This window comes from Argiope bruennichi, chromosome 9 (genome assembly GCF_947563725.1).
Source record: "Argiope bruennichi chromosome 9, qqArgBrue1.1, whole genome shotgun sequence".
Taxonomy (NCBI): Eukaryota; Metazoa; Arthropoda; class Arachnida; order Araneae; family Araneidae; genus Argiope; species Argiope bruennichi.
In genome coordinates this window covers 72,404,950-72,432,605 of record NC_079159.1, presented here as the reverse complement: position 1 = coordinate 72,432,605, position 27,656 = coordinate 72,404,950, and the positions used below count along the sequence as shown (strand labels likewise).

Here is a 27,656-nt window from a genome sequence, read left to right as displayed (position 1 = left end):
TTTGCATCTAAAAATTACAACATAATTTTAAACAGTTGTGAAATAAAATAATATTTATTTAACCCTTTAAAGACTGTGTATGTGTGTGTGTAAACACATTTTTTTATCAGATGCAAGGCCGGAAAGAAGAAGCTTTTGAAATTTTAACTTCGATTTATATCACCACGTGTGAATTTGTACAGGGGAGAGGCGATAATGAACAGATGTCGGTTCACATCCCGATAGAAGAGCAAAGTGACCGAAAGTTGTCCCTTCAGTGATTTTATTATGAAATTTTGATAGGGATTTCTTTGACTTAGGGAAAAGAATCTTAGGTATCTTTAAAAGAATGTTGTAAGCATTGGGAGTTTGTATTCTTTCACTTGAAGGGTGAAAAAATGCTTAAATCAGCTTATTATATCTAAACAAAATATATTTAAAATATCGTGAGTTTTTCTGTAAACAAAATAAAACAGTGAAGTCTCCCTGAAAATTTCTCGTATATAAAAAGTGTGAACTTTAGGTAAGACCGTGAATGCCACGAGTACGAAGATGTGAAAGTTTTGTGCTTCATTATGTAGTGAAAATTAAAAAGGAAAATCGAATGTGCATTTCGTATAAACTATTCGATTGATTCAAACCAAAATTCGACGAAGAATAATAATTTTACTTTCAAGATTGTTCATTATTATTAAGAAACATCTTGTATAGAGTCAATTGATAAATAACATTGCAAGTAAGTTTAAATCTTTTTTCATTATTTGACATAGAGAAGACATAACTACAAGAACCTTTCATCGGACACATTCAAAGAGCGACTGCTTCATGAGTTACGCAGTGCCATGCTAGGTGGCGCCTCTCATAAAAACAGACCATTAAATATGAGGAGTAAATGGGATGATAGTGAAATTATCCTATATTATACCTAAATTTTATTCATCTGTCGTATTTATAGAGCATTCTAAGAGAGAGCATTATAGAGCCTTGATGAATTTGGATCGAAATTAGATACTGATTTGCATTTTACAAGCTAAAAATATCAAATACCAAATTTCATTTGTCTAACTGTTCGCATTTTGTAGCTTTTACTTCGACAACCAAACAAATAAACCTTTTATAAGTGAGTTTCATTCATAATTTCACGTAACTATGCAAATTTGGCAAAAATACCACATACCAAATTTCACTCTTCCAACTGAAAATGTTTTTGAATTATCGTGTTCAACATGAGACATTGTACAAAAAGTGTGTTTTCGGATTCAATTTCTTCTTGCATACTTTGCATATGAAAAAAAAGCAAAACATAATAGAAAGTTACACAACAAAAACAAAAAAAATACATTTAAAGCAAATGTATTTTTAGAAATAAGATATAGAAAAAGATGCATAAAAAATAATGATATGGCCTTCAATAATTTTGGAATAAGTCTTAAAGGAAACTCGACAGACAATAAAATACCACGAAATATTTTGTGGTTGTTTCATATCCAAATAAAATTCTCTTAACATTACGAATATGGTTCCGGGATGTTCAAACTCTCATCTCTGAAGGACTTAATATTAGAAGATTCACAAAGCTTACCGCCTGTAGAACATGGAGAAGAAAAACAAAAACAAAAGAACAGCTAGCTCTTTGCTTGATTTAAAACAGTTCTCCATGTAGCTGCGTTGATTGCAGTTCGTGCATAGACAATATATCTTTACTTAATTTATAAGCACTTCACACCGATCTTTTGTCTGCCTTTTTTATTGAGCTGTCTTCTCTTCTATCGTTCTTAAAACGACAAACTTTTATCTCTCTCGGTGAATAAGTAGTACAAGTGGTAAAATACCTTACTTCGTGATTTTTGCTAATCATTGTCAAGAACATGAATTTAAGAGTATAAAAATAAATAAAAAAAATATCACGACATAACGTTTTCTAGATATAGAATCGGACTTTTTAGTGTTGTTCTCATATTATATAATAGTCCAACAGTTTATGCAGTCGTGGCGTTTTGTTTAACAGTCACGTCCGTCCTGTTTTTATCTTTGTTTTGTTATTGTTTTATTAAAAACTTGAAAGCTGTCCTTATTTCTGTTTTTCTTTAAGAAACACTTCTTTCAAGGTTAATGGCTAGATGTCGGGTTCCTGCATAATCTGGTATCTAGAAAATAGAATTTGTCGCGGCGTGAAATTCAGAGCAGATATAACGTTACATGATTTCGTCATTTTTAACGACTATGGTTAGAAAGATGTTTACGGAGAAAGTTTAATCTTTTCTGGTTTTCCTCCAAATGTAAGTCTTTTGTTTTGCTTTCAGATAAGATAACAGTATAATGCTTAACTTTTGTTTAATGTGAAGAAAAAAAAAACGTATTTATAAATTATTTTTTAAATAATTTAAATTTGATTAGGTATTGTAGAATAATTTTATATTGAGAATTCTAAAAAATACTATTATTATAATTGAAGCTAAAAACCACTTTTATAAAATATTTTTATTACTTGTAAAAAAATCTTAAATACAGGCTTGTTAATAATCTATTTTTATTAGAATAATTTCTTTGGTAGAGCAGAATTTGGGCATTCTGTGGCTCTATGGAAGTGTTATAAAATTACTTGATTTAAGATCAATTTAATTTCATATTTCAATATAATTTTAACGCACATGTTAATGCTTTCTTTAGATCAATTATTTTTATTTTAGGAAATTCGTGAAAATTCCATTTGCTGTTATTAATTTATCGATTAAAAGCTCTTAATTCCATGTCATCTACGTTTTGCCTAGTATTTTTGAAGCATACACTCAGTGTTTATAATACTTTAGTCTCAAATTGAAAGTAATTAAACAGATGAGATTACACTTGTCAAAGTCTTAATAATATCAAACTATTTTATAATTCACAGAATTTTATTTTTTATAAATTTTCTTATTTCACAGCTAAGCAAATGACGTTTTGAATCGACATATTTGTTATTCTAGGCAGCTTCTTAGTTCGTAGAATCACTGCTTTTCACTTCTCTTGTTGCAAGAGTTTCGATTTTAAATTTGACAAGTATAATAATTCAACCAATTTTACTTTATGGCTTATGAAAAACTATTAAAGCATCTAATATTTAATGTTTAATCATTCTCTCAGTTAATCACTGTTACAAAAATTATTCTAATTAAAGTCAGAAAATCATACATAATTTATGTTGCGATTTCCTCAGGCATTTCATGTATTTAAAGTTGTTTAGTCGTCGCGAACATTTATCTTAAGTTCAAATTAAATTTACGTATAACCATACTTATTTAATTTTAATGATAAAATATGAAAACAAAATTCTAAAAAAACAGAAAAATAGTTATTCGATTCAAACGCCTAAACAAAATTGTCACATTTTTGAAAATTAACATCATGCGATTTATTATTTGGATGTAATGAAACTAATCATTCTAGAAATTTCTAACATGGGGAGAAAAAAATGGAATCGTATTTATTGTATAACAAAGGCGTTCGTTTTAAGAGAATATCGTGGGAACGATTTTAATGATTAGTCCATTATGTGTCTATTAAAGACATAAAATCCAACTAATGTTATTAATTCACTAAATCAAATAGACATTAAGGTTTGAAGACTATATCTACTCATCTACTCCTATATTGTAATTCGTTTTATTTTGTTTTATTTAATAGCTAAATTTCAGTTTCTTACTTTATAAGAGGCAGCACTTTTCTCGGTAGAATGTGATATGTCACAAAAAAATAATTCCGGGTTGTTATTTTTATTTTGGAAGTTTCTGTATGAAATTATATTAAAATTTCTAGAAAAAAAAGAATTTTTTAATATTTTTACTACGCTATAAAGCGTATGCAAATACCCTATTTGAAACGCCATCTAAATGTTACTAACTTTAAGATTCTTTTTTTTTTTTCATTATTTTAATTTATTTTGTTCTCTTTTAATACGGCGGTAAAATCAATATTTTCGATGAAACTCAGAAATAAAAGAATAACATCAAATTGATTGCATGCTCCTTAGCTAAATAAAAACATTAAAGTTTTGATATATGGAAAAAGCATAAATTGCCTGATTAGCATGCAGGTGGTAAAATTCTTTTTTCACTCAAATTTTTCAAACATTTCTTTTTATTAATCTGTTTGACCATTATGTGAAATGCAAACCTCAAAACAAATAAATTATTTGTTTCTTTTATTTTTCATTGTTTTATAAATTATACTTTTACACTAACGCAAAGATTTTTAAAAAAATAGATTAAATATTTTTTTAAATCTGTAATCTAAACAACTAAAAACAGAGCAATCCATTTCCATTTTTGTAAAGAACTAAACATAACAAGGAAATTATTTCTACATTTCCCTACTACATACATATTGAAAGAGGAGGGAACAGAAAACGGCTACAAAATAATCCCTTCATTTAAAATTCTAATTGCCTCAGTGGAAAACCAAAATACTTTTAAGCCTGTCTAGAAATGACATTTTCATGTTGCAAAAATGCTTCTCCCAAAAAAAGAAATAAACTAGAAATAAATATATCGACTGATGTTCTAAAGGTTTTTAACTTATCCTTTATTTCCCAAGCTGCGAATGTTTTGTATTTCTGATATCTGTAACTGTCATTTGCAGCTGGCGGCTGAAATATCTTTTATTTCAACGAAAGAAAAATTCTCTTTCAGTATTTTGATATGTTTTCTCCGAATTTCATTTCAAAATTAAAAGCATGTGAAATTGACATTTTTCTCTTGCATTTAAACTGTCTCAATAAATTCCTTAAAGGACTTACAAATAATCATGATGTAAATAAAACAAGTATTTCCCGGCATTCGCTTGAAGTTGGTCATGCGGACTAGTGCAATAGCTGAAAAGGGTGAAAGGGGATGATTGTGATTTGATCTCTATTTTGTACTTTTCTCCCTTCAGCAAATGAACTCGTCTACATGTAATCAAATTTCAGCCACATTCAAGAGGAAGCCGGAGAAAAATTACTAATTAAAATTCCTGGAAATTATCTTTACAACCTAAGATGACAAACTATAATAACAATAACTAATTACCAAACTATAGGTAAGTTCCAAAGGATTGTAAAATAATGGACTTAATAATGCTCAAAACAATATTAACTGTGAAATTAAAATATTTATATTTTTTTAATTGAAAACTATAAAAAGACAAAACTTTGAATGTCCGGACAACAATCAAAAGTTTTCTCTGTAGAATTTTCTCATACATTTTCAAAATACATTGCATTTAATGCTTAGCCGAATAATATTTTTATTAAGATGTAAAGAACTATGCCGTTAGTTTAACCCTTTAAAGGGCCATTTTTTTCTAGTCAGATTATGTTAAAATATTTTAGGCTTGAAATTAGAATAAGAAAAGGGATTCATTTAGCTTATTAGATAAATTTAATTTGATTCATTAATTAATTTGGTTAATTAATAATTAAGTAACAAATCAAGACACATCATTTTATCTGAGATAAAGAACTGAAGCATCTAAGTTTCTCAGTTACTAACAAAATTTGTCAGAACTTATGCCAACCTACGTAATTTCATACAAAGATTGAAAAATGTGGTGGGAAGCATACTTCCCACGGCCATAGAAAGGGTTAAACAAACAATTAGATTTATTAGAACGAAGCAAGAGACTGAGAACTTACTCATCACTGAAGGGGCTCAGCTTTTATACAGATATAGAAAGTTCGAGAATAATCCAATTTGAAAATTTAAGAAAGATCAAAGATCTAGAACCTTCCTTCTGAGATAAACAATAGATAACATTTGAAATGAAAAGAATTCCATCGTTTGGATAAAACATCGTGATGGGGATTCGAACTATAGACCAACCATTCATATATACATGAGGTGTTCTGCCAATTGAACCACATGGACTGTTAGTTATGATGCTTTGTGCGGGAACATATTGAAGAAAATCAAATATGTATTTCGAAGTACTTCTTATGATGGGCTGAAGTAATTCAAATATTTGATTCTGATCTATCTTCTTGATGTAAAGATCATATATCGAAATCCATTCATTTGGCTTCCATTTTTCCACTCTCATATATACAAAAATAAATCGATCTACAAACGGTTTCAAAATATGATTCAAATCTACATCTAATTTTATGTTATGAAACTATATGCCAAATGTATAATGTCTCACTATTCCTTTAACCATCTTATTGATATACATACAATCTGACTAATAAAATTCTTTCCTAATTCAGATTCCGAGCAAAATTTAATAAAAAATCTGCAATCATAGATTATGAAATTTCATCCTTCCAGCTTTTTTATGGTTTCATTTATTTATTTTGAGGTAATCGGGTTCACAGACAAGCAAACATAGTTTCAAAAATGTTTTCTCAAAATTTTTCTAAAATCAAATAATTAATATCAAATGTCAATATCACAATTTTGCTGTCAAGTTCTTTTACAATAAAGAAAGTAAAAATCGCAAAGAACCTGATATATTAGTTCTTTAATAAGAATTTTTGCACACACGTTTTTCTTCACACTTATCCATATAATGATCAACTCTGTAGAAGATTTCAAATTCACAATTTGTTATGCGTAATTATATAATATGCTATCCATAATTATTTACTTATATAATTTGCAATTCACAATTATTTATTGAAATTTTAATATTATATTAAAATCATTTTGTTTTTTAATTTTAATTATTAAATTAAATTGTATAATCAGCGTAGCATGCGTGGTTTAACAGAAAATGAAATCAAATCCATTATTAAAATAATTTGAATGTTATTTTAAGAAATAATTTTTGCTATTTTCTTTCTGCTACATTTTAATTCAAAAAAAATTCTGTCTGCTGTATTTCAAAAATAGAATTTCATTTCATTAAATAATCAAAATATAATTTAATCATAGTAAAAATATTCTTAATTTACTAAATCGTCAAGTTAAATGCGAAAAAAATATTAATTTAAATAATTTATATGAAAATTTTTTCTTTCAGTCTGGAATATTATAATTCAAGAATAAAAAGCCTGAAGTTTTAGAAAAACGCGTATAATAAAATGGAGAATACATGCCACACATACTTTTCAAGTTCTAAATATTTCATGCTGCACGTGGGTTAAAATATATGCAGACAGCTGTAAAACCGATGCTTGTTGAAGTGAAACTTTAATGGCTCCATAACGCAGCTGACATTTTTCTCAGCTGCATTTTCTATGATCTATTTAAAATAGAGCATTTTAAATAAAGGAAAGAAACGCGATAAGCGTAAATTCTTAAAACAGCGTTTTCTTAGAAGGACAGTAAAGTTCATACATAGCAATTGTTCTAGAAGCAGTTAAGATCACTAGAAATCGGTTAAAAATGCATTTGGAAGCATATTTTATTTGTGGCTGATAAAAGTATGGTTAAAGTTTATTTATTATTATTGGAGGTGAAATGTCTGAAAAGAAATAGCAAAAGCTAATTTTTTTGGAATTTCAAAATATATAGTAAGTTAGTTACCAGTGATTTAATAAGGAAGCCTATTCGGCTGTCTGCAATTTTCTGCAAAGCACCATTAACTTTAAACTAATTATTTAAATCATAGATTCACTGGTAAAGCCTGGATTTTCATGCAACATAATCTTATATCATAGACACATATAACTTCAAAGTAGATAAAATTGATAAAAGAACGTTTTATTATACAATAAATGTATTGTTTTGTATTTAAAAGGCCTCGTAAAATATGTAATTAGTTAACTACCTACACAAGAAGTCAACAGATTTAAATCTCATAATAAAAAAAAATCAATATGTTAGGCCATATACGATTTTTTTTAATTGACCATTTGGAAAATACTCTAACTTTCGCTCAATGGCTCGATTATAATTCCTTCATTACAATTACTTATGACTTCATGGGCTTCCTTTGACAACCAGTTTATTCAACAAGAATATTGGTTGTGTAAATTGCCATTAAATCTCTTATGCAAAATTTGATGTCCATATATTCTATAATAAAGCCTTTTTAAGCATTTGAATTTAACAGACAATAAAGCATGGTTACTTTGATAACATTATATCTACTCTATTTATTGTGTTAAATGAGCCTTTGTGATGGAATTACATCCTATAATTTATGCCATAAAAATTAACACCATAAATTATCATAGTGCCCTAAATTTCAATTTTAACTCAAATTTATAGTGATAATGGTGATAATTAAAATATATATGTTGAAAACTCATAAAGTCCATTATTCTACTGTCTGAATTGGAATATATTGTATAAATAATATTTAAGGATATTAGAAGAGGTTCTAAATTCCATTTGCTGTGGCATATATAATCAAGTGCGTAAAGCAAGGACACATGCGAAAGGAGAAACATAACATCTTTCGTTGGTCAAGGTAACCTTGGAATATTTCGGTAACACGTAAGATAAGTCGGTTTCTTCTGGCAGATAGTGCACTCAGATCTCGCATTCTACTTCCAAAAAATCTCCAGTTGCTAACTTAACAGCAATTAACAGTTCATTGCTCGACTCCTGAGCAATACTGTTTAATAGCTCAATTCGCTGGCGTCCTGGCATAGGGGTAGCGATCTGGGCGAATCGGGTTCGAGTACCGATTCGGGCATGATTGTCCTTCTACTGTGTTTTATCTGTGAAGTGTGTGAATGTGCCCCCCCCTCTTTAAAAAGGGTTTGTACAAGCGAATATGACGCATGAAGTAGCAAAGTCGTACTCTTGGCTCTAATTGGCGCTACTGAAAAAACAAGAGACGCTCACTCGGCTTAAGTCGCTGACAGATAGCTGTCAGCAGCCTTATAATGTGCCATAAGTCAAGTCACAACACAAGAACACAATTCCATGATAGATCCCATAACTTTCCTTAACCAATTCATGTTCCTTGAGCACTTCATGATTTAGCGCAAGAGACCTTTCATGGGTGTCGGTTAAGAAGTAGAATTATTGACCATTAAAGTTTTATATATATTATTTTATACAGTTTTAAAGTTTTATACATATTATTTTATAAAGTTTTATACAGTCTTATTTTATTACTAGTCTAATGCTTTTAGAATTTCATATTTTAAAGTAGTTTTATGTATTTGATATCTTAAATAATTTTAACTTTAACTGAAATTTATAGTGAAGATGGTGATAATTAAACTGTAAATGTTGAAAACTCAGATAGTCCAGTATTCTATTTCCAGAGTAGGAGTTATAACAATTTTTAATGATAGAATGAGCTTCTTAGATAATTATAAAAAGTTTATATTAAAAATAAATTTCCAAGATAAATTTGATTTATTTTTAAATACAAGCTTCTGAAGAATACCTCTCCCAACATTACCATACAAAAAATGTATTCATTTACGTTAATTGTTAATGTCATTACCATACCACTGTATGTTATCATATATGTATGATGTAACTTGTAAAAGAAAAGAAGGCATGGAGAAATTCTTTAAAATTATTTCTTTCGTAATTACGGAAAGAGTTCATTTTTATTTTCAATTTTTATTCTTTGGCAGAACCATGACCATGAAAGATGCAGTATGAATAAGAAGGCAGATTAAAAAAAAGAAAATAAAGCATAGAAATATATCCAGAGCTTATACAGCCTATAGAATTTTAATTGAGACAAGATTTATCGCACTCGTGTGTCGAATTATCCATATACATATGTGTGTGTGTGTGTGTGTGTGTGTGTGTGTGTGTGTGTGTGTGTGTGTGTGTGTGTGTGGTGTGTGTGTGTGTGTGTGCGTGCGTGTGTGTGCATGTGTGTGTGTGTGTATGTGTGTGTGTGTGTGTGCGTGTGTATATAATGTTATTCTTAATCTAATTTAAATCCTAATTAATTTACTGATTTTTATCCTAATTTAAATCCTAATACCTCCATCCTAAAATGTTCTCTTATTTCCTGATCCAATTCCCACCTTTTATTTCATTATTTTTAACACGCGTTCTAGAAAAACTGACGAATTTAACATTTTCCGAAGCTCCGAGTGAAGGAATAAAAATTTCTAATGCTTTTGTAAATCGACACATATTAAAGACATCCCTATCAAAATATTATAGTAAAATCACTGAATGGAAAAATTCCTTCCTTTTTTTACACCTATACCGCGATGTAGACTGATGCATCTATGCATCTCTTACTGCTTTTTATCTATATAAATTAAGCTTCCCGAAATTATATATATATATATATATATATATATATATATATATATATATATATATATAACTTTCAATCAATCTTATACTCCAATCTCTAGAGCGTCTGGACTGATCAGAAAAACAGATACTTTTAATACTATGATAAAAAAAAAAAAAATAGCATTTTATTTTTTCTCTTTATAGCCTTCAACTCAAGAGCCTAGGTCACATAAAATACGCAAGCATGTTCAGTTGATGAATAATTTGAAGCCACATTTGGATAAAAAAGTTATTATTACAAACTATATGAATGTTTATATCAGAAACAATATATACTCACATAAAAGAATTAAAAATTCATACGAATCAAACATCTGATGATAAAATCGCAACTGATCACGACTTTACCTTGAAATACCTAGAGGTAACAAGATACCTTGATTGCGCAGCTGGCTTCTTTCGACTTATTTCTTATTTTTGATTCTTTCAGAGACTAAAAAAATCGATAGCAAGTTAATTACTATTGAACGGTCTGTATTACATTACTAAAAAAAGAGCTAAACCAACACCAAAAACGTGTCTAACAACGTTAATTAAACTCAAACTAACTTTTAAAGCAGTCTTGTCAAAGAAAATCTATTGCTTCCACTTTTTTCTTTTCTTTTGTTTCTTTATTTTATTTCACAGAAATTAGTGGCTTAAGTCGTCCAAGATAATTTACAAATCATGGGCTTGCTTGATTGTGTACAATCGAAGGAAGTTTTAAATTAAGTGTAATAGTACAAAAAAAAATTGCATGTAATAACATCATTCGTTCCTGGAATAGAAATATATATAGGAAAAAAAAATTAAAACATTTGTATTCGTACTCTTTATTTTTAATTATAATTAAAACTACAAAAGTCTTTTCAAATTGCTTTAAAAAAAATATTTGACACACGTATCGAGTACAAAAATACAAGTGTATTTAATAATAATAATAAAAGAAAAGATGGACTCAAATTTTTATTTTCTCCTCATTAATTCATTTCTAGTGATTTTCTAGGAACGTTATTTATACTTTTTTTCTGAATGTATATCTGTATAGAATTAAAAGATAAATACGCAGATGACTACATATATTCAAATCTGTTGAAATTATTTGTTTAAGGCCTTGGAATGATCAGCAATTTTAATTTTTTACAATTATTATTATTATTTTGTCATGTGACTATTTTAAGACAAAATTTGCGCGGTAGCTTCTGAGGGTAAAGACCCCTGAGCACCCGAGGGCAGAAATCTGACTTCTAGCTTAAATGAAGATAGCACACATACACTGGCTTGCACAACCCCTTTTTACGGGGAGGGGCACGCACCTCACAGAAAGAACACAAGGAAGAGAACAACCATGCTCGAATCAGGACTCGAACCCGGGGCGCCTAGATCACGGGGAAGACGCGCTACACCTAGACCAGTACGTCGGCGCAATTTTATACAATGTATTAGATGTATAAAAAAGTATAAAACAAATAAAAAACAATCTTTTTGAGTTAATTAGGGAGAAATTGCTAAACTGGGGAGAAAAATCATTAGTGCAGCAACTTAAAAAAAAAAAAAAAAGATGACTCTAGAAAATAATGTTTAATGGTAAATAACAAGACCAAAGTTTGCCAAGATCTAGGTGTATTAAACAGAAGTAATTTAGAAAAAAATTTCTGAATCATGTATTATTGTTAAAAAATTGATTTTTGTAGAGAAAATATCACTATATGGTAATAAAAATATATTTTTTAAAAATCTGTATACTTAATTTGTGTTGCAAAGTCTTAATTGTATGATTCACTATTTACCAATTTTCAATAGAAATTAATTTATATTAATTTAATTTTAACATAAATCAATTCAATTATAAGTTTTATTAACATAAATCTTCAAAATATATAAAAATGTCTGAAGACTTAAGAATTTTTTTCCATTTATATATGTCAAAATAAATACTTATTACTCAAAACTTTCACAATTTATTCAAATTAAAACGATTCCTCGAAACTTGATTTGTACATAAAGAAAGAATATAATATTCTTCAGTTCGGAATCTGAAATATTTAATTTTCTCATGATGTTCTGAAAAAAAGTGAGGAACCTCATAATTTAGCACTGAAATGGAAACATCAATGCTTAAGTACTACTTCTATAGAAACTCGGAATCTAATTAACTCCAGCTGTAAAATTAGTTAAGTGTAAAAATGTCGGCGCTTTTCCTCAACAATTTTTTTTAATTGAACGCTTTTCTTTATTTGAAACAATTTTTATTTATTCAAATGCAGGCAAGCATCACCTGAAACATTTTTCACGCATAAATTAAAGCTCTGGTTGTAATTAATCAATCATTGAATTGCTATCAAATGCGACATTATAATTCTACTTTAATTTTCAAACAATTTATACAGAAAAACGTATTCTGGCCTGGGCTACAGAACTATTTCTTGACGTTAAGATTTGATGCATTCATGGAGTCGGTGTAATTACGGATTTTCGGAACGTCGGATTTTCAAAAATTACTTATCATAGAGTATACAATGCATAAATAATAGATAGTGGCTTTTTAACTTCTCTTGAAAGTTGTCAGAATGCATTTAGAAGGAATGATGATCATTGATGGAAAAATATTTAACCATGTTCATAGACTAAGTGAAAACTGGCAACCCTTAGAAAAGAGCTTCCATTTTTTTCCATTCACATTTTCTAAATAGTCTCAAGCAGCTGTTAGTTTTATAAATGTTGCTTTCTTGCAAAAGTATTGGTTTTGCCGAAAAACAAAGCTAGCCTTGTCTTGATTTAATTTAATGAGATTAGCAGTCAATTTTTCTGCAAGACTTAGATATTTTCCGAACGCAGTAATAGGATCCAAACCTTTGGTAAACTTATTTTTTGGACATGCAGTTTCGAAAAAGGCGAAGTATGAAGCGGTAGTTTTTTGCAAAGACTACCACATTGAACAGCGTGACGTGATATTACCTAAATAAACTGAGTAGATTTTTCAAATTAATTAAATTCTGAAAAGATTTTTCTCATTTATTAAATCGTAGAAAAAGTAATACATTTTAAGCAAAACGAATTTCTTAAGAATTTCGGAATCTTGAGAATAACTTTTTTTTTACGTATAAAGAGTTTTAATCAAAGATAGTCGTTTTATTGTTTTATGTGATTGAAAATCCTTTTCCCATTTATTTTTGTATTTATAAACGTCAAAGATACAACAACCCTTCCCTGGTTACAGTTACAATACTGCGTTGTATCACTGACTACTGTATAAACGTTTTTAGAAAAAAAAACAATTAAAAATATTAAAACTGAAAAGTTTGTTCTTTTAAAATACAATGTTAAGGTCAGTATTCACAATATAATTGCTAACTTTATAAATAAAGACAATAAAAAATAAATGCCGAAAATTCTTTGGAGGTACAATATTCTATACGATTAGTATTCGCAATTTTAATCTTAATCAGAAAATAATTATGATATAAGCAATCAAAGAAATAATTCAAAAGTTTAAATTATATATCAATCATTCTTATTTTAATTCCCAAACTTTATTAATTACAAGAATCATTACCCATTTTATGTCTTCATACTTTGTCATAATTATACAAAAGAAATCATACATTTAAAAAAATGATATTTTGGAAACATCGAATATAGTGTAGCGAAGTAAGAATGACAAATAATCTGAAAAGTATTTCAATAGCATAACAGCTGTATTTTGTAAATTTCTGACAAAATGAACAATAAATCAAATTTTCTATTCTACTTAACTTCAGACTCTCATTAATCATTCACACAGATTTGCATCTTTCATTTTTTTTTTTTTTTACATCCATATTTTCTCTCTATTTAGAATTTTAGATTTAAGAGCGAATTTTATTCGTTTGAACTTCGGGGCTTCTTTCTTTCCTTTAAGAGACTAAAAAAATTTGAAAAGATTGGATGAAAACAAATTATCTATGTTTTAACGATAACGCAAACTAGCCTAATCTTTTCATCTTCAATGAAAAGAGAAAACCTGCATGGAGAGATACTAAATAACCGCAGGCAATCCATCACAACAGCGAAAATATTCATCCCGTCGTAATTGAATTTCGAAGGCTATGACTCGAGATCATATTTGTGTATTATTAGATCAGTGAAAGAGATTGCGGAAAAGAAGTGGTGTATTGTTTTTTATTATTTCAAAAATTTAGTCGTTTTATTAAGTGGTCAGGAAAATGAGGATTAAAAAATTTTTTTTTAAGTATTTGAATTGAATTATTGCCAAATCCACTTATCATTACTGATTAAAGTCCTTCAACGATCAGCTCCTTACTCACAATGTTAATGACTCGGGATCATATTTGTGTTTTATAATTAATAGAGTGCTAAAAAGAAGTGTACATTTGTTTTTAAAAAAACTTCATTGTTTTATTGAGTGGTCAGGAAATTGATGATTTTAACTTTGTTTTAAGTATTTGATCTAAACTATTATCTAATGTACTTATCATTACTGACTAAAGACCTTCAAAGATCAGCTGTTTACTCACAAGTCTTAATGACTCGAGATCATATTTGTGTATTATAAGAAAAAGAGTGCTAAAAAGAAGTGCGCAATTCTTAACATTATTTTAAAAACTTACTTGTTTTATTGAGTGGTCAGGAAATTGATGATTTTAACTTTGTTTTAAGTATTTGATCTAAATTATTATCTAATGTACTTATTATTACTGACTAAAAGCCTTCAATGATCAGCTCTTTACTCACAAGTGTTAATGACTCGAGATCATATTTGTGTATTATAAGAAAAAGAGTGCTAAAAAGAAGTGCGCAATTTTTAAAATTACTTTAAAAACTAAGTTGTTTTATTGAGTGATCAAGAAAATGATGATTTAAACTTTTTTTTAAGTATTTGATCTAAATTTTTATCAAATGTACTTATCATTACTGATAAGAGGCCTTCAGCGAAGAGGTATTTGCTCATAATTTTAATAGTATAAATTTAGTCGTTTCAAACAGTATTTGATAAACTATATCTTATCAATAAACGAAAGTTTTACTTTAAATTACATTTGCCCCATAAATATAGCAAATTTTGATTGATAACCATGTCTATAAAGTTGTGAAATTAATTGTAATAATCGTTTTAGTTCTTGACACTAGGGGTGGGAACTCTGTCGAAGTTTTAAGATATTTTTGTGAAACTGACGTAATTAGGAGTAGGCGAACGTTGATGATGTATTTGAGGATCATCTCTTTCATTATTTTTTATTCATCTGCTTTTAATTTTTTAAAAATATTTTTAAAATATAGATTACATTTAAGTATCATATTTCTTTGTAATATGAAAACCATATGGCGAAGAAAAGATGCATAATATTTCACCGCTTGTTTACTCAGTCAGTCTTTACAGGATTGACTGGAATGGATTCTGGTATGAGGATGTAAGCAATTTGAATTTTAAGTTCATCGATCCATGAGAAAGGGGAGATACTATTAACAGTTCTTTTACCGATAACGAGTAAACAGTGGAGGGAATATACCTTTTTAGCATTTCCCATTTTATATGTGACGCAGTTTTTAATTTAATTATAATAACATCCTATATTAAAGCAACATCGGGTTACTTTTGAACCACGTTCAGACAACGAGGATGATGGATGAGCTGTTATCCTTTTCTCCAGAATTCCTCCTAATATCAATAGATGGATATTTCCTTCATGATATATCAGATTTAGGTGTACGTCGGTTTCTTTAATAGACTCGGTCTTCGACCCTGGAGCCTAGACCTTATCAATAGGCCAGCGCAGCTTCAAAATGCTGTTCAGAATTCACTTTTACATTTCATGACAATCGAATATCCAAAATTTTATATTTTACTGCGATTAGTATAATAATTTCATTTAGAGTTTCAGAAATTACCTACTAACTAGATATTTCAGTGTCATTTAATTACCAGAGAAACTTTGTATGATATATCAAATATTTTATAAGCATTTCATAGTATAAGCCATTGCGAAATATCAGATTTATTAGAGGAAATTTGGCGACCTCTGTTCCTAATCGGATGCAAACCTTCAATCAAATTGTTTCGAAATTAATTAGTCTCTATTTAATCAGAAATTGGAATCGCAGTAAACTGGGAATTTCCTGTGACTTACTGATTAATGATCGATGATCGGAAACAGTAGAGATATTGGATTATGTTTACCTGCCTTTGTGTATTGAACATTACTGTTCAGATGCTTATTATTCATTTAAAAGTGTTCATTTATTGCAGTTTATTTAGTGATTTTTTTTTGTTGTTGTTTAAAATGATTCTTTTTTATTTCATTAAACTTCTCTTTTTTATTTGGAAATTTCAGAAATATACAATCAGATTTTTTTTAATAGATCACAAATGTAAATGCATCAAAAAATTCTTTTAGTGTAAATAAATAATAATTTTACCAAGTATTATATATTTTGAAAATTATCGGATTTCAATTAGTATTTAAAAAAAAGAATCGAAATTAAATAAATAATGAAGTATTTTTAGTCGATTAGATTCTAACTACCGTCGAAATCTAGTCGGTTCTGATTATTCTGATAGATAAATCAGAATCATACAGATAAATGCTGAAATGTGTATCTATCTAATAATATTTATCTAATAGCATTAGATGTATCTATCTAATACAGATAATGCTATTAGATCGATGCAGAAATCAGATAGATAAATGCTATTAGTTTATTCTGATTTATTTATCAGAATAAACTAATAGCATCTATACTAAATGATATATGCATTCAAATGATCTTGCTTTTGTTTAACTTACTAATTTCGATTTTTTTTTAAAAATCCGCCAAAGTAAGCTCAGCAAATAACAGCAAATTTACATTCTGACAATAACAAGAAACAAATAAGCCAAGAATGAAGCATAGCAATAAAAGGCTTAATTAAACTTAAAATCGTAGATTCTTAAATTAAAAATTAGTCTATTTAGTATTTAGGAATTTTTTTAGCCGATGGTGCATAAATTAATAATTTGTAGGAAAAGCAATGCTATTATATACAATACGATTCAAAGACTCACATTTTGCAATCCCAGTCCCTTATTTTTTTTTTTTTTTTTGCTTAAATAAAACATACTAATATACAATCAAAAAACTGAGAAATATTACATATTGTATCTCTTTTTTAATACAATATTTTAAATCATGAAATTTTAGTGCCATGCAATTTAAATTACAAGGGGTGTTCAAATGAAAAGGTACGAAACGTCATAACAACATAACCGTTAATATATTTGCCTATGCCGATATGGGAGAACGTAGCGAGACGTCTAGGGATGCGACTGGAGTCTCCGACGTAGATCGGAGCATGCGCGGGAGAGAGCAGAGGCTCTTATAAAGAGCACCGTCCAATTGACGTGTCAGTACATGTTAAAGGCCACGGGAAAGTATAGACAGCAAAGCACTGTGAAGTCTCTCCTTACCGGGGATATGCCCCTGCCGGGGGCTAGGCGCCCCATCAACCCAACCATCACGTAGTAGTACATGTGAAGACAGGATGGTGACAATTAACTTCGATGTGTACTGTGAGACACTTCAAAGACTATGCAGGTCCATCATAAACAAAAGATCAGGGCTACTCACGGAGATGTGGTTCTGCTCCATGATAACGTCCACACGTCTCCAGGGTCACATACGCTTAACTAGCCAAGTTCAATCGAGAGAAGCTCGACCATCCGCCCTACAGCCCGGACATGTCACCCTGCGAATTTCATGTGTTTATTACCCTGAAAAGACATCTGAGAAGGAATTGCTTCAACTCGGACAGCGAACTCAAGGACACTGTAAAGGACCGGGTCTCGTCACGGCCACAGGAATTCTGGGAACAAAGAATCCTTTGGTTCGTCAATGAATGGGATCGTTGTGCTCGGGCCTATGGTGTATACTTTGAATAAAGTCTTCATTTATACTCACAATGTCATTTCGTATCTTTTCGTTTGAACACCACCTGTACTTGTTGAGTGTGCCACTGCTTGTTGGCAGGGAAAATAGTCAAATGATGAGATACAATTGCGTTTTAAAGAAAATATATTTTGCAATTCTAGTCCTTTCTTTCTTATATAAAACTCACTAGAGATTGTTTCATACACAATCAAATTATTTAAATATATTGCATAATTAACTTATCTCTCTCTTTCGAAATCGCATAATGTATATCTTAATTCTTTAATGCAATGTTTTAAACTATGTAATTTTAGTGCTATGCAACTTAACCACTTGTAAAATAGTTAAAAATAATTCAAATCTTTCGATATTTTTATTACCCTATTATTTTTATTGCATTGAAAATATTTATTGCATTATATGGGATGTATAAATATTGTTCTGCTGTGTTAAAAAATGCATTCATCGGCATTCTGGCAAACTAAAAAAGGGAAAAGTTACTGGAGAGAAAGAAAGGCAAGTTTTAAGATTCCTTTCAATACTTTTCAAAATTCTCAGAGTTGCATTTTGCTTCTGTGATTTCAAATGAAAAAAAATAGTTTTAGTCACTTTTATCATTATTTCTTGTATTTTATTTAATCGGCTTTTATATATTTATTTTGTTAGAGTTTTTATTTATTTATCTTTTTGTTTACGCATAAAAAAAAGTTAATTTAGAAAATTTTCTTCTTTTCTTTAGGTATGAAAAAATTTATCTCAACTAGCACCATTATTCTCATTTCATTGATTGTATTTTATAAATTAATTTTCCTAATGATTAATTCTTAATCTCTCAATACACATCGAATGCACCCTCATGAGTTCAGTTTTGCAGTGTAATTACTGCGTATCTAGTAAAAAAAAAAGTCACATGACGTCATAACACAAAGACTACGTGCAGGTAAATATTACGTGACCTTTGAAGTCACGTTTTTCATGTAACTAGCTGTCACGTGAGCCAACTTCATTTCCGTGTGTTCAGTTATTGCTTTCTTACAACCATAAACGGTGTGTAATCTGATTATTCTCGCCAGTGATTTTAGTTTTTTTTAAAAAAAATTATCATAGAAATTAGTTTTCTTTGTCATTTTAAAGTGATACTTGTGCTTTTTCTTTTGAATATGCAACCATATTCTATGAGTTTCTTGTAAACTGTAAATGTGTTTAATAACCAGACTGTCTGAAATGCGCGCTACAATGCAACAATGGTTTCACTCTCTTCGCACTGCAAGTCAGAAAACGATTTTTCAAGGGTCTCCATTTTCTCGTAAACAAACAACAACGGCTCTTTTAATAGGATTATACGAATGAAAAAAAAATGGAAAAACTGAACTGCTCTTTATCCATTGTATATATCTCTATTTATTGTAGGTTATAACAAATAAGTATTTTAAATCTACTCCTCCTTTTTGAATAAAGCTATGTTAGCAAAATTGCATGTCCCGTCATTACCAAAATGATCCAAATATTTAAAAATGTCAAACTCGCCATAGACTCGCCAAGCATTGAAGCCATTAAAAAGATTACGATGTTGAGACATTTAAACCAGCTGGAGAGTTCTCAACGTAAATTTCTGGCATACTTCCCAATAAAAGTCTTATCCCCTTTTATCCGCATAAAATTGTGGATCTAGGATAAGTCTGCGAATACCGTGCATAGTATTAGAGAACGCGAGTGACAAATTCGGCGTGAATCCAGCGAGAATATATCTAATTTATCCTGATAATGTATATTTTTGTCTGTTCATCGACATCAAAATTTATCATAATACTTCAGTTGTAATCATAAGGTACATACCGAAATTCATCAATTTCAAATCACTGCGTTTAGGAATTATTACGTTTACACACGCGTGCGAAAGGGGAGACCGACAGATGGTCAACTGTTTGAGGAATTTGGCGCAAAATTTGGCACGGATCTATACTTTAGATGCCAAAGCTGTGTACTAAATTTTATCTTGTTAGTTTTTCTATTGTATAGTTATCGTGTACACTTGTATTCGTAGCCAAACAGACATATTTCCGTTTGATGTATTTCGTTGAAAATTTGAATTTTGATCATAATTCCATATACCAAATTTCATTTATCTAGCTCAAAGACTTTTGGAGTGACCGCAATCCCAAACAAATTCACATGATGCGAACATATATTTTTCGGATTCGGAGATGTCTAAAACATGGATATTCGTCAAAATCTGAATTTTTTGGCATTACAATATTTCCTCTGAATTTAGTATACTAGAAAGTAAAAAGCTTTGAACTGTCCCATAATTTATCCTCTCTATTTGTCAGTAATTCAGTAATATATATATATATATATATATATATTGTTACGAATCCTTGATGCGGCTTCCCAGCATAGTGGGTTCCATAGGAGATCCCAGAGCTTGGCGATGAATTTGGCGACTTTGGCGCCAAAATAGATTATACTCAAAACATCGAGAATTTTCCCGATCCGTCCGGTAGGAATGGAGATACGCCTTGAACGTACCTGATTGGTTGAGAGGCTTCTAGCCCCACCTCCTGAGACCTATAAAAGGAGCAGCCTGTAGCTGCAGGAGTCGAGTCGTGACCCAGCAGTGGTGAACCAGAGAGTAGTCGAAGAGTTGTCGGAAGCGACAGTGCGGAGTCGTGAACGGGTCATAGTTGGAAGCGACAGAGAAGAGTCGTGGACCAGTGGAGTCGAAGCGTAGTCGGAACCGACGGTAAAGAACTGGCCTTCCAGAAATAAGCGGAGCAGCGACGGAGTGAAGCGAGTGCTGAACTAAGCTGTGCGCTACTGTCTGCAGTAGAGACCGTTGTATGCTGCACGTCTTCGTCTTCTGTGCTGTATATAGTTGTCGTCTTTGTGCTGTCCTGTGTGTCTTCGTGTAAATAAACGTCGTTGTTTTATTTTCTACTGCTGCCTGGTGATTGAGCGTTCTTCACACCATATTACCCCCACTATCCAAATGAACCCCGGAAATTTCGTAACAATATAAACATTATTCTCATTTTTGAATAACCTTGTATAAGCAAAATTAAATGTTTCGTCATTACCAAAATAAAGATGCCGAATTCATCATAAATTCTCCAAAATTGGTATCCTTAAAACGATTGCACCTCTTAAAACAGAATTTTAAAAAATTGAAGTCTTTACATATATGTCGTTCCTTTTGTCTACAAGGGACATTTGAGCCAAATTTGAAGAAAATCGATGGCATAACATAATAAACAAATTTACAGACACCGAACGTTCGCGTTTAAAGAGAATCTCGATCCGCTTTGACGACTGCGTTTCTTTTTAAAGCAATCTGTACAATTCTATAAGAATAGCAAGTTTCATTTCTTTTTTAAAATTGTTCTTTTTTAAAATTTTGCCCAACTACAAAAACAAAAACCAGTTATACGTACCAGACCACTTGTACTTTTAACTTTGAAAAAAAATTCGCAGCTTCTCAAAGCGATTAAATTATGTATCCAGACAATAAGAAAAATTGAAGAGGATTCCTTAGAAGAAAAGAGTAAAGAAAAATGGCATCAAACGCTACAGAAACACAGCCATCAATACATTAACTATTTATTTCGGACAATGGCTGCAGCATAAACGTTCTGAAGTGCTGTGCCAACTAAAAAGAAGAAAGGACACCCATCGATTTTCGTTTCAGAAATCAGAACAAGAGAGCTGTTTTCTTTTTTCGTCAAAAAGTGCGTCTAAGCGTATTTTTGTATGAAGTTGTCAATTTTTTTTTTCAGAAGAAAAGGAATTTCTTTCTGTTGGAATTCAAAGATGTATTGTAGTTGTACTTCATGGTTTATTACTGGATTGAGTATGAATGTTTTAAAAGAAGATAACATATATCGAAACAATATCTACAAAGAAACAAGGAATATATATTTTTACTTTATATTATACCTTTCCCTCCATTTGCAACCATCTGCACTTTCAAATTTCAAATTGTAAAAAATAAAATTTAAATTCAAGCTATTTTTTATTTACAGTACGAGCAACAAAAGTAGATAGCATATATTTTTCACTTTATCTGCAACTAGCTCCTTCGGCTAGTTATTCGACCACCATGCTAATAGAATTATTTAGTAACGCCAACTAACTTAGATGAACTGCATCTTACCACTGTAAATGAAATATTATTTTAAAATAATACTCGTGCAATAAACGCAGAATTTAATGGTTGGTCAGGGTGCGCACATACAGAGACAAAAGAAATTATCGAAAAAAAACAGGCAAAATCGCCTCAGTAGTTAAAGTTGGCGGCTGCGTATAAATCTTATTTTGCTAGAAAAAGGAGTGGGTGAGTTAAGAAGCCATTGACGATATATCTAAATGCAGAAAACTTTCAAATGAAGTAAAAATTGGCAAAATCGATGAAATATTTGAGAAAATGGTTCTTTGGTTTTCCAAATTATTTGTAAAATATACTTAATTATGCATCATATCATAAATTTGGTGTTTTATGTGCAATTTTTATATTAATTGAAAATACTATTGAAACACAGAAATCCAGCTTAAAGCCAATTCCATTAATAAACTGTTAGTCGGAACTAAACATGATCGTATATCACGGCATGTATGTATTATGTGCTGAATGAAATCTATGAATAAATCACGTGACACTTTATTATCTCTAAATTAATCAAAATTCATGTATTTCTGTGTATTGGAGCGGGTGAGGTATACCTTGACATAGTACAGAACAAACTTAACAAATTTCGCACATGCGTACTTTGAATGGTGAGTAAGGGTATCACGGAAAGATTTTTTTATTAAAATCTTAATTATGAATATAAATATCAATTTTTTTTTTTTTTTTTTTTTTTTTTTTTTTTGATAATCGTGAAATGCTATAGCTCAACAATGATTTTCATATTATGAGAAAATTCAAAAACTCTCTTTTCATTGATATGAGTTTAGCAATATTGCATTATTTCTCATAAATTACAAAACATTTTTAAAGTATTTTTAATATAATTTCAACAATTTTCTACATTGTAATAATATTAAAACTTTTCCCATACCTTTACAAGAGTGTTTTTTTTCCTTGGAAAAAATTAATGTGAAAAACTAATTAGTTTTTTTTATTTTTGCATGTTGAGAGAATCTCATTGCAAATCCTGTTTTTATTTTCTTTAAATGTAGGATTTTTTTATAACTAACAAAAATGAAGTTTTAATTTAGCAATGAGTTTATATATGGTTAATTCCTTTCTGAACCCTGTTTTTCTTTTCTCTCATATAATTGAATGAATAGAAATACGTTATTTCTCTATTAACTTGAAATCCTCTTTATTGTTATTATTCATTCAGGAAACCATGATCACAAATTTGAATACTCCGACCCGCCCGAAGGCACACGAATAAAATTGAATGACCGGACTACCACAGCAGCAACACTAGCGATAATTGTGGTTGAGCATTAATGGCCATCACCGGCCACAATACAACCTTAGTCTTGGGAAGTACGCCCCGTTATCGATGGGAGATAGCCACCCCGCAACTTTTTCTGTACTCACTAGGGAAGCAAGAACCAACCACAATTCCGGAAGCTTCTCATCCTTTTTTCTGAGGTGGCCCCCAGTAGGATAGGAAAAACCATAAAAATAAACTTCGCATAAGAGATTTAATTAATTTTAAAAATAATCATTGTTTTTTTTTTTTTTGGTTCCTACAAGAGAACGAGGAATTGATTTCTCCAGACCCAAGCCCAGTATAAATTTTCGTTTCATTTCTCAACCAAGCTCTTCTCCAGAATATATTACCTTCAATAGATTTCATCTACTCATACTCCCCACCGAACACCTCCTTCATCATTATAATATTGTATGTAGTTACTTTTTATATGTATTGATGATATTTTATGTCTTTTTAGGTGTATTTTTTTTTATCTTAATAAATACTCCCACGTATATCCTTTCAACCGACAGGGAATCCTAGAGATTCCAAGTTCGGGGATATTCTGTGGCGAAAGAAAGAAAGAAGTTAATTTTTATTAGCTGTTATTGTGTTATTGCTGAATTGAGTTTAAGTTTATTGGTAAAAAAAAACTAATTTTAAACAAATATAATAGACTAATTGAAAAAAATTCGCTAACTCCAGAAGGAACAGGACACAGTTCGAATTTTTTTTTATGCTAAATATAATTTTTCCATATGGCCAGGAAGTAGATTTAAGTAATGCACGTATTGAAATATCTCGTTTAATAAACTACACAATTTAATTTCGCATTTAGGCACATTTCTAATTTAATCAACATGTTAATAACTTTGGGTTAATTTTTATTTTATTTTTGTAATTTTGTGAAGTGTGTACGTTGCTATTTATTTATTGTGGCTTATGACTGCATGTCGTCCAGTTTGTTCACATTGTTATTTAGCAAACACTTAATGTTTATAAATATTGTTACAACTAAATCTACATACAAGTAATTATACTAAGTCTACTTAGTTGTAACTTAGAACTAAGTAGGCTGCGAAAAAATGATTGCAGCCTAGCCAGTTAAACATGAGAAAGAACAAAAGTAAAATTTAAAAAAAAATAACAAACAAAATAAAAACAACAAATATAACAAAATTGCATAAGTAAAAAAAAATAACTAAAGGTTATTAACATGTTAATTAAATTAGAAGCGTGCTTAAATGAAAAACTAAATTGACGAGCTTATTAAACGAGAGGTTTCATTATATACGCTACTTAAATCCACGCGCTGGCCATATGGAGAAAATGTATATGATCCATATTTTTTAATGCATAAAATATTTTATTCATTTTTAGAACTTACAGAACATTTCAGAATTCAGTTCATTCAGAACTTATTTATTTGCCAGAGAGGCTAGTAACATATTTTTTTACCCGACTTGCCTGCGACTTTCCGAGCACAGCGCATTTAGACAAAATCCTAGTCAGCAATCTAACATTACATGTGTTCATATTTTTTCTGTAATTTTTAAGCCTTTTTTTAGTTCTACGCGAGTGTCAGTAGTACGAATCGTAGAAAAAGAATTATGTACATTAAGTTTTTACTTCTTTCCCTTGCTTCTTATCCTCAGTTTTGGCTATGATAAAAAATTAGTAAAATGAAAACAAATAATAAAACCAAAATAAAATATAAAAAGAATAAAAAATAAAGTTCACAAAGTTGTATTCTGGAAAAACAGACTGAAACTTAAAAAAGATTCGCTTGTTTAAATCGTGAGCAATTACAACTAAAATGAAAAGTTTTAATACATCTCACAAACAAATTAAAACTTACGTTTGTTTCAAAGTATTCTTTTTAATTATGTATAAAATGCTCCAACAACAAATTGCTTAATCTGCTTAGAATTTTTTTTTACTCTGTGTGGGGCCAGAATCACTTTATTCTTCTCAGACCATTCATTCTAACACTTTCAAAACAATTTCTCAGATCTTCAGAGATTAAACAATTTTCCAGACACTAAAAAAACTTTGAGAGAATTTCTTGGAGGTAAAAATACGATAATGTAAGTAAAATGTCGAGCACTTCGAAGGCGTAGCCATCAATATCAACTATTTATTCCGGACAATGGCTTCAGTCGATGTGCCCCGAAATGCTAAGCTAACCATGAAGAAAAAGGAAAAACTATCGATTTTTGTTTGGGAAGCTAAAACAAGATAACTGTTTTCCTTTCTTTTAGAAAAGAGACGGTCTAAGAGAATTTCAATACGAAGATGTTATTTATTAAAAAAAAGAAATGCCAAACTGACAAATCAAAACATAAATTGAATTAACTGTTAGTTATTCCTTTTTGAATTGAAATTTCTGAAAATATACGAACAGCTGGATAGACAGACTTCATCAAAGAGGATTTTACTCACAATTTGAAAATCATGAAATGTGGTAACAATAAAGTAGAAATTATTTTTATAAAAATATTTAATACTTATTAAAATTGCTCAAAAAGACTTGAAAATCTTTTGTTACTTTTTACGAAAAAAGAAAATAACGATGTTATCTCTCCTCTTCTACCCCAACGTACAATTGTGAACCTTAGTCAAGATTTTGAATGACACGAAAGCTCAGATCTTTATTTTCAGAGTCTTGCACATGCCAGTTTTGTGCTTCGCATAAAAGAAAATCGAATTGGCATTTTAAGCGCCTTTTTTTTAACCGACTGAAACAAAATATTGATACAGAATTACAATTTCAGCAACAAGATCACTTACCAAATTCTTTAGCCTGCAATTCTTTATTCTATTTATTTGGATTCTTCACATTTTTTTCTTTAGAACTCATCATTTAATATCATTATAGTTGTAATAAAATAGATAAAAAGATTTGAAGATAATTATAACCCTTTTTTATACACATGCTAATTATCTTTCATTGATAAAGTGCTTTTAATTCGCTGAATGGTTCTTAAGAATTTCATGGAAGCTACAAAACTTGTTGCTTTGTTTAAATGTATGCTGTTCAATTCAATGTAGAGTCTTTTAAATTATTTTAAATGCCAAAGTAAAAAAAAATTATTTTTTAAATTATCTAAATGATATTTCCGGTTTTCAATGAAATGCTCATTGTTTTAAAAATATTACCTAACAGAACTTAATATACCAAAATTCTTTTAAAATATTAAATAGATAAAGAATGATAAATATAATATTATATCTATGAAGTTGCAGCGGCCAAACCGGCGATAAATGACTGTTTGTTTCGCCAGTTGGCGATAAGCATCAACCATACCTAAGGAGATGAACTTTGCTCTCCAACGAATACGAGTGACTCACTTCCTGCCTTCGCCAGCTGGCTTAGAACTTCTGCCTCGTGGTGATCGATGGAATTACGGCCAATGTATCATGATTTATATTTGTTAATTTAATTTGTAATTAAAATTTATTTTTGTTATTTACATGGCTGGCAGTTTTCATTAAGTAAAAATGTTTTAATACTTTAATTTTAAGTAAATTTGGCAATGCGTGTCAAACCACGCACCAAACTGGTGACCGAATCGCATATAAGCCAGTAACAGCGCTTCTGCTCGAACAGCTGTTTTAGCAGAAGCGCTGTTACTGGCTTATATGCGATTCACCACAAAGTCTTGCCAGTCATTTACTTATTTGAAAAGATCGTAAACATATAAATTGTCTGTAAAATGTCCAAATACTTTTGATAAAGACAGCAGGGAAGTGTCAAAATATTACTTTAAAATTATGAAATTATAGCACAATCTTGTTGAATTTATTTCATTCAATCTTGAATGAGCTTTGAATTGGGTAAAATGCTTCTAATTTTATCTCATTTTTTAAAATAAAAATATTTTTACCTGCACATTATTAATTAAATACTATTTTCATTTTTGGAAAAGCCATATCTAAAATCTTTATTATTTTAAGACTCTTGATTTCAAAAATTTAAGACATTCTGTAAACTTTGCTTTCAAAAGTGTATTGAGAGATATTGTTATGAAAATATGTAGTATTTAGGAGATAAAGAACGGTTTAAATTTTCTCTCCTAGGCATTCTCATTTACTCTCACAATAAAGTTCGTTTTGTACTAAATATTGTTGAACTGAGAACAGAATCAAATATGAGCCATGGTCCTCTAGTCTTCATTCG

The 27,656-nt window shown here is 29.8% G+C and overlaps 2 protein-coding genes across 3 annotated transcripts in view; one reads left to right on the top strand and one right to left on the bottom strand.

Moving 5' to 3' along the window:
• LOC129985242 (oxysterol-binding protein-related protein 2-like) overlaps positions 1-27,656 on the bottom strand; it is a 213,299-nt gene that overhangs the window by 158,951 nt on the left and 26,692 nt on the right. The gene's annotated exons all lie outside the window — the stretch shown is intronic.
• LOC129985241 (serine/threonine-protein kinase OSR1-like) overlaps positions 2,181-27,656 on the top strand; it is a 156,641-nt gene continuing 131,165 nt past the window's right edge. Inside the window, exon 1 of the mRNA XM_056095197.1 lies at positions 2,181-2,258. The gene's annotated coding sequence lies outside the window, so the exon portion shown is untranslated. The remainder of the gene's footprint in view (positions 2,259-27,656) is intronic.